An 8761-nucleotide genomic window follows, 5' to 3' on the forward strand; every position below is an offset into this window, starting at 1 on the left:
CAATAGCAGTGACTGCTGCGCAGCATAATACGGCAAGCTCTATGGACATGTGTTTGTGTACACTAAACAGTTAGCGCACAGTTATTGAAGATAAATAATCCCCTGTTCTAAGCCAAAGAAAGCAACATAAAGCAAGAGCAGAATCAAATCGTACTGACAGTATACTCAAAACCTAGAACTTCTTTCAACATTGCCAAAATTAAACCTCACACTCAAATGCCTAAGTCTTTAACAATAACTTGTAAAACAGGTGGAGCAAGACTGGTATTACCAATTGGTGTCAGATCTAACTACCACATCAAGAAAGGAAAGCTGCCTGAAATGCGTGAACTGAGTTCTGCGGATCTTATGATAAAAATGTTCATCAGACCCACCAAAGAAACTCTTCAGAGGTTACTGAAATGTATCCAAAAACAGCCTGCAAAGCTATAACATGTCTATTCATAGAATCAGGTCCATTTACATAATATATGAATACAGAGAACTACAGTATCTCATTATTAATCTGAAAGAGAGCAATATAAATTTACTGTGATGTAGTTAGCCATACCAAGACAATAGCTAATAATTTTCAAGAGCTAGATTATATGCTGTTGCTTCTCTTTTGGAAATACTCAGAAAATGCCTAACTGATTTAGAAGGATAAAAGTATGTTGACTGGAGGAGGCTGGGATGTTAGTTCAAGACCACGTCTGCCCAACTTTGGTTTGGGACCAGCAGGGCCTGTGTTTTTACAGGTAAAAAGAATACTGTTTTGTGACCACAGAGTAGAGAAGGTATTCTCCAACACCTTAAAACAACCATTTCCATATACCTGGAGAGATTTCTTTCAGATAGGCAGAAAGATAGATACATATCCTTTGAATAAATATATTAAATAGTAGGATATGAAAAACAAATGCAAACATTTAAACACAGGTTAGATGCATATAACCAATTCATTTAAACTGTGCTCATAACTGATTCCAGAGTCCAGTATTTTACAAATCTTTCTGGAGGTTTCCTCAGTTGAATCAGCTTATTTTCACACTGTCATAATCAGCCAGTGCCTCAGTTTCCCCACAGGTCAGACTGTTCACCAGCTCTGTTAAAACAAACTCTGTCTTCCAGTGTAAATACACATAGTTCTAAAGGAAATATAAGGGAAAAAAAGTCCCTGTGCAAAAATCTTCTCATTAAGAGCCAGTTAAACTTTTTTTTCCCCAAGATTTGTCTTTCTTTATGACTGCAAATGCATCTGTGGCAACATAGAAATCTGTATTCCAACTGAAAAGAAAAGTCTCTGTCTAAGAGATGAGGTGCTCCTTCCATATCCTGTACACTTTCACTATTTCTGTCTTCACTGGTCACCATTATCACTGTAAAATCAGATGTACTTTATTTTTAGATAGGTGAAATCTGTACTGTAAATTGGTCTTTTTCATTTCAATCACGAATCTAATCCTTTACAAATCAAAACTCATACTGCTGAAAAATAAAAAGTAGGTTTAATTAAAACACAGATGTTGCTCTTGTGTTTAGGACTGTTTTGCCACATTTCAGTCCAAAAAAATCAATTTTTCTCTAAGAAATATAGAGTTCTCTAATGGTATTAGGAAACAGTGATTAATTATTCTTCTTTGTTAGAGACAAGTAATTACAGGATTATACTAGTCAATTGAATTTCTATTCCCAGAAAAAAAAAAACCGTAAGTACTTCCACTACTAATGAACTATTTGAAAAAACATAGAAGATAGCATGAGTAACAGTTAACATGCATTTGCGAGGAACAAAACATGCTAAACCAACTTCTTTCTTTCTGTAACGTGTAAGTAGCTTTTGTGCACTAGGAACAAGTGGATATCATATATATTGGTTTTTACAGTAATCAGTGATTTTTGAGGATGTTTCCCATGACATCTTATCATAGAATCACAGAATGTTTGAAGTTGGAAGGGACCTCTGGAGATCATCTAGTCCAACCTCCCTGCTCAAGCAGGGACCTCTAGAGCACATTGCCCAGGATCACATCCAGACGCCTTTTGAATATCTCCAGCGAAGGAGACTCCACTACCTCTCTAGGCAACCTGTTCCAGTGCTCTGTCACCCTCACAGCAAAGAAGTTTTTCCTCAGCTTCAGATGGAACTTCCTGTGCTTCAGTTTGTGCCCGTTGCCTCTTGTCCTGTTGCTGGGCACCACAGAGAAGAGTTTGGCCCTATCCTCTTGACACCCTCCCTTCAGATAATTGTACACATTGATCAGATCCCCTCTCAGTCTTCTCCAGGCTGAACAGGCCCAGCTCTCTCAGCCTTTCTTCAGAGGAGAGTCCCCTGATCATCTTGGTAGCCCTCTGCTGCACTCTCTCCAGGAGTGTCATGCCTCTCTAGTACTGGGGAGCCCAGAACTGGACGCAGTACTCCAGGGGAGGCCTCAGCAGGGCTGAGGAGAGGGGCAGGATCATCTTCCTCGACCTGCTGGCAACACTCTTCCTGATGCACCCCAGGAGACCATTGGCCTTCTTGGCCGCAAGGGCAACATTGCTGGCTCAGGGGAGAATAACTTATAAGAAAGTTAGGGGGAAAGATGATAAAATCACAATACAGTTGGCTGCACAATTGACTGGAAAAATTGTACTCAACCTGATGGCTACTTTAACCCTTTGTTAAAATAAAAATAGGCGGCGAGCACAATTTTGAAGGATATCTTCCGATCTTGGTCCAAAACTGCTCATGAATTCCAATGATAACTAAAATAATGGAATAGATGGAATGTTAGTGAATTTGCATATATTGAGATATATGCATATCATATATCATATTACAGTATATGTATCATACACAAAGTTATGTAAATACAAGTGGTAATGGATTTAGAAAATTGCTTTGACAAACTAGAGAAACTGTCTGAAACAAAATGATGAAGTTTAACAAGGGAAAAATGCCAAGTTTATGAGTAGAGAGAAACAACTGCAGAAAGATGCAGACTAGGAAATGAATGGTTAGATAGCAGCACTGTAGGAATAGCTATGGGGGTTTTGGTGGATCAGAAACAGAACATGACTTAATGAGATTATGTTGTTACGAAAAGACAAACATCATACTGGGATGTGTAAAGAAGAGAATCATCTCTAAGAGCAATGAAAACCTTCTACTTAGCACCAATAAGTTTCTTCGCTGGAGTAAGTGAGTCCAGTTTTGGACACTACACTTCAAAAAAGATATAAACCAACTGGAAAGAGACCAAAGGAGAGAAATGAGAATAATCAGAGGTCTAAAAGCACAACTTACAAAGTAAGACTAATGGAATTGGATTGTTCAGTCCAAAGGAAAAAAAAAAAAGACAGGAGATAAATAAGAGGAAAGAAATAACTTATGTATTTCTACTGTGGAGAGGACAAAAAGTAACAATAATTAACACTTTTTACTTACTTGCAGTTAGTCACTGTAACAAGTGACACTTAAGTTAGACTTTAAAACCACTTAACAGTAAGGGCTCAACTATTACATTTTTCTGGGATCCTGCAGACATAAATATGTGTCCTTACTATGTAGCAGCCTTGTAGATGCTCAGTAAATCCAGTATTTTGGGGACATGCTGGACTTACCGCTCTCAGAGCAATTGTACAACACTTGATATACACAAAGAGTAGATGTGATAACTTGTGATATCCGGATATGTGATAACCACATATGTGCACATGTCCATCTGATATCTCCTGGAAATATCTCATCCATAACATGGCTGCTGTGTCAGGCATACAAAGTTAGATGAACATTTTCTGAAAGCGTCAGACTAACTGCAGGTATAGCAGCATATTGCACAGTGCGTATGTGCTATGGATATGCCCAGGATTTTCAGTTCTCTTCTGACAGTGGTTCAGGCCTCCTCAGAGTTTTCCCAGATAATATTTTTGAATGGGAAAAAAGAGGTCATTCAGACATGTGATAGCTGAAAGTAAAGACAGTTCTGCATTTCTGCTGATTTCAAATTGTCCCCTAACTCGGGATAGTCTGCGTGGGGATAATAGAGACTTTCTATCACTCGACATTTTTAAGAATGTGGTCAAATACCTGCCAGGGGTGATAGGCTCTAAAGCTTGGAGATGGACTAGCTAACCTCTGACATCTCTTCCCAACTTATTTTCTGTGAGTCTATTAAAGTACTCTGACACACTAACAAATTGAAGCTGAGTTAAACAAATAAATGGGTTTGTCCTTAATAGCTGTTCATACATTTTCACAGGTAGTAACTCAGCTGTGATGACTAATTTTCTACATTCAACAATTCTTAAAAAATTACACCTACAAAATAGTTATTGCATAATAATTTTATTCTCTAAATATTCTACAATCTAATTGAAAAAAATACTGTAAATCTAAAAATGTTACTTCTTTTTTCATCACACCAGCAGTAACTTCTACCATTTAAACTTTAATTTAAACTTTAATTCCAGTATCTTCTACTTAAACACCAAAATGGAAAAGTATCAGAACAAAATCAATGGACCGAAAGGTGGAAAAAGAGAACAACTGGTGGGATGCTAAGCCTTCACGACATTCTTGACTCCTTACACTCATTTCAAAAGAAATGAGAATTGTATGCAGCTGTGCACAAACAGGTAGTATCACCAAAAAAAATTATAAAAAGAATATGAATTGCATATGCTAACCTAAAATAAAGATTGGACTATTGCTGTAATATTAATGATGTGCTGCATTCTAAGTGATTTAGAAGCAAACATACTCTTCGCTTCAACAAATACAACAATAGCTGCTGCATTTTTATACAGTTGTTTTAAGAAAACAGATTTTATGTACTAATTGGCTGAATTGAACAAATAAAACATATTTCTAAACACAAAGAAAAGGGAAATTAAAATGGACGTTACATTAATCCAATTTTTGTGTATGTTTCTGAGTTAACAAGAAAAATAAATAGATCAATCCAAATTGAATTGCTTATTAAGCATTACCTTTGTAATGCCAAGTCGTGATTATTAGTAGGGTCAAACTGTCAACAGCACAGAACTGTATTTGGGCACAGAAGAAAATGACTTGATGAAAATACAGTTCAATCACTTTCTGCTCCTTTGCCCTTCAAATAGGTGTAAGCCTGTTCTGTTTTTTTCTATAAATTGGAAGAAACCGATGGCTGCTTTTTATGACAAGAGTTGCCAGTAGCCTGCAGAGTCGTTGGAAAAGTGGAAATTCTTAGACCTTCTGCTTTAATCCTTCCCCCTTTGACCATAAATCCTGTGATGAATACAAAGAAAAGAGTGGGAGGAGAAGCATGGTCTGTATTTACAAGTATTCCTACAAGATTCATCACAAGCACTGCCTATAAGTTCTGACACACTGTTAACCCTGACAGACGCTGGATGTGGAGCCACTCAATGAGATTGCACTATGCTCTATAACAAAAGTTTTACCTACTCTTCCATTACCTAAGCATCTTAGAGAACTGGATTTGAATATATGGATTTAAATATAAAATGTGAATTCAGATGATATTATTAATACAAAAATGAAAATAAGCTTAACTTCCTAAAGAACAGAATAGAATACTATAAAATCCTGCTATATAGAAAGAATGTGATAGAACATGTGTGCCAGATGCACAAATCAAACTTCAGAAGTGGAGATACAGCGGCTACTCTCAGAGATTACTTTAAAAGTGGGCAAACATGACAGACTACTTATATGATCAAAACAGCAGGAGGTACAATGGGCTCAGATTTTGTTATACATTTTTATATATAGACATTGACTATAAAGTTGACTGTTTTCTGTCCCACTTTCAAAATGCGGCAAATCTCAGTATTCATCCTACTATATGATGGCAACTGAACATTTTAAAGGAAAATATACTTTGCAGTACAAATTGAAGGTTTGTTTTTGATATATTGATATTGTAATTTAAAAAATCTGGCATCCAGGAAAAGATTATCCTATTTTATATACCAAGGAGTATGGGAACATACTTGCTTCTCGAGGGCTTCTAAGCATTGTTCCTCAGGTAAAAAACACTTCAGGACATATGCAGTAAGTGACACAATAATGGATGATGATCATGTAATCAAATACATATTTCCACAGTAATACAAGTGACTTATTTTGAGTTTTTTGTAGATAGCCGAAATAATATCCACATTTTTCAAATCTACATACCACAAACAAAGCAATGGAATCCATACTTAGTTACCCACTCATATCTTTAAAGGAAAATATTAAAAATATATTTTCATTTTTAGTTAAAACAACTACTGTTTTAGGACTTGGATTTGGCTTGGAACCCGAAAGACTCAACTTTGTCACTGGTTTGGTTGGTTGGTGACCTTGCACAAACTACCTTTTCCCTCTCCACCTTTTTCCACCCACAGTATGAAAATAAAATATCGATCACCTTGAAATGAAAAGTACTATGTATGAGATAATTATTATTTTGCGCTCTATGTACTCTGTGCTATGTCAGTAAACTTCACCTTTCAGGACTGAACACACTAACTCTATTAAACACTCTTCACTCTTACCTCTATTTCTGTTCTCATATACAGAATAATTCCTGCAGAAAACAATGAAAGATAAGAATTTAGGTGATGAGGTGATAATGATTATTTTTATTAGGGTTACTTTCAAGAGTAGATACTGTACTTCCCTTGCCAGGTGAGGTAACAATACTTTCCCAACACCTGCTATTGACCTGGCCTTCAGATTGCCCAGTTCATTAGTTTCCACACTTCTTTTGACCTTTTTATAAAGCAGATTCCACTCTGGCTCCAAAAGATCTATGCCACATAGTTCCATAAACCAGTACAGAGAGTATGCTCTTTACTTCAAAAACATTCACAACATGACACAACGCGGATGAAAAAGAAGGCCATGATACATACATCTCAGCAGAGAGAATATGAAGTATAAGATAACTGGCTTTAACAGAACATTGAGCTACATGGCAGAAATGCAGTTTTCTGACACTACAGAAAAACGACACATTAGCTGGCTGTGGAATCGCTGGGGACTTGACTAAGATGAACGAGGCTGTCCACACGTCACAGAGTTTTTATTTCAAGAACAGTTGCTTGACATTCTTAATATTTTTAGTCAGAATATTATCTTTTTTCAAAAGTTAAACTTTTCAAGAATTGGTTTTTTTTATTAGAAATCCTCCAACTTCATAAAATTTTCCTGCAGCGCTGAGAAGAAGGAAACAACATGGCTCCTTCTATTTCTAAGCCCTGTAGCACTCTTCTGAAATCTGGGAAATCCTAGTCTGATTTCTTATTCCAGTTGATTTACAGCAAGAATATACAATCAGGTCTCTATACAGAACCATATTCCTTCAACCTCAGTGTTGTTCTGGATCTTTCTCAAACTCTCCTGTTGGACCTGTTTCATTCTACACACATAATAAAATATCTGTTGGGGTGGAACTAGAATTACAGTATTTCTTCCTTCAGAAGACTAGCCATCATCCCCTAAGATATAGAAATGTTTTCCTTCTCTTTTTGAGGATAGGCACATTTTTTAAGTATTTATGCAAAACGGAAGTACTCTAACTTCAAGGTACAGCTCCTGGCTCTATCACATCTTGTAACGGTCTGGAGAGAGCACTCTTCTCTTGAAGAATAATAACTGCACTGAAATCTTAAATCAAGTAGAGTAACAAAATAAATACAGTTCAGCTTTCCATTCATAATAGGTGTTTTTGCAAAGTTGATCGCAGTTATGCATGAGAATGACTATATCAAGATATGAAAAATGTTATACAACCAGCTTTCAAGCGTAGGGTAAGAAAACTCTAAAAATATGTAAAGTAGCTTTTGATATTGGCTTATTTAAGCCATAATCCTATCCTATACTTTACCTCCACCTCCGTAACTCTCACATTTCAAGCCACAATCGTGTGTAGTTCTTGGACTACTAGTTTTAAAAGCTATGCAAGAAAAGTAATTCATTTCTATAAGCCTTATACTGAGTCAGCATGTAAAGACAAAGAAATGATAATCTTTTTCTTAGGGATTCTTCAATACTTCACTACTGAGCCTCGATTAAAAAAAAAAAAGTCTTTCTAAGAGAGATGCAATAGCTGAGCAGACAAGAGTAGCTGTATAAATTTTAACTTTCCTTCATAATTGCCTTAGCAATAGCTTTCACAGTGGACTTCTAACTACGAAAAAACATTGCCCTCCTTTTTTTTAAAATAAAATCTCCAAGATTATATACAAATTTGCTTTATTATGTAAAATGCTGATGTCCTTCAAGAAGAGTGTGTGGCTACTTCACAGCCTGAAGCAAATGAAAAAATTGTAGTATTTCTGCAGAACTGTATCAGACAGTAAGAAAGCCTTAGCAAATACATTATGAGCATCACTGCTCTTTATCTAGCAACCTGTAATTAAAAATTATATTTGTGTAGGCTCCATTTTCTCAATGTATTGTTTGTGAATCACGCAGAAGAGTATCCATTTGTTCCACTCTAAGCAAGTGCACGTTCTCCTGTTCACTAACCGTTCACAAATGTGTGTTAACAATTAGATATTATCAGAGTCTATCAAAACTGCAAGTATCTCCACAATAACGCCATTTTCCAGCACGAGATGATACCAGTTTTTAAGATATTGTTATTTTTCCTGCATGAGCATGTCCACAGAGAATGAACGCATACCTAGTCAAAAATAAATTAAAGAGTCTGCATGGATTTGAAATTGTTCCAAGAGGATATGTTTTTTCATTTTGATTTATTTCCTGCTTTACTGGACTTTATTTTCCCAGATACGGCAC

The 8761-nt window shown here is 36.2% G+C and overlaps 1 protein-coding gene across 2 annotated transcripts in view; it reads right to left on the reverse strand.

Moving 5' to 3' along the window:
- The window catches only part of NEK10 (NIMA related kinase 10), a 114171-nt gene that overhangs the window by 35660 nt on the left and 69750 nt on the right, over nucleotides 1-8761 (reverse strand). The window lies entirely within an intron of this gene.

This window comes from Struthio camelus, chromosome 2 (genome assembly GCF_040807025.1).
Source record: "Struthio camelus isolate bStrCam1 chromosome 2, bStrCam1.hap1, whole genome shotgun sequence".
In the NCBI taxonomy this organism is placed as follows: Eukaryota; Metazoa; Chordata; class Aves; order Struthioniformes; family Struthionidae; genus Struthio; species Struthio camelus.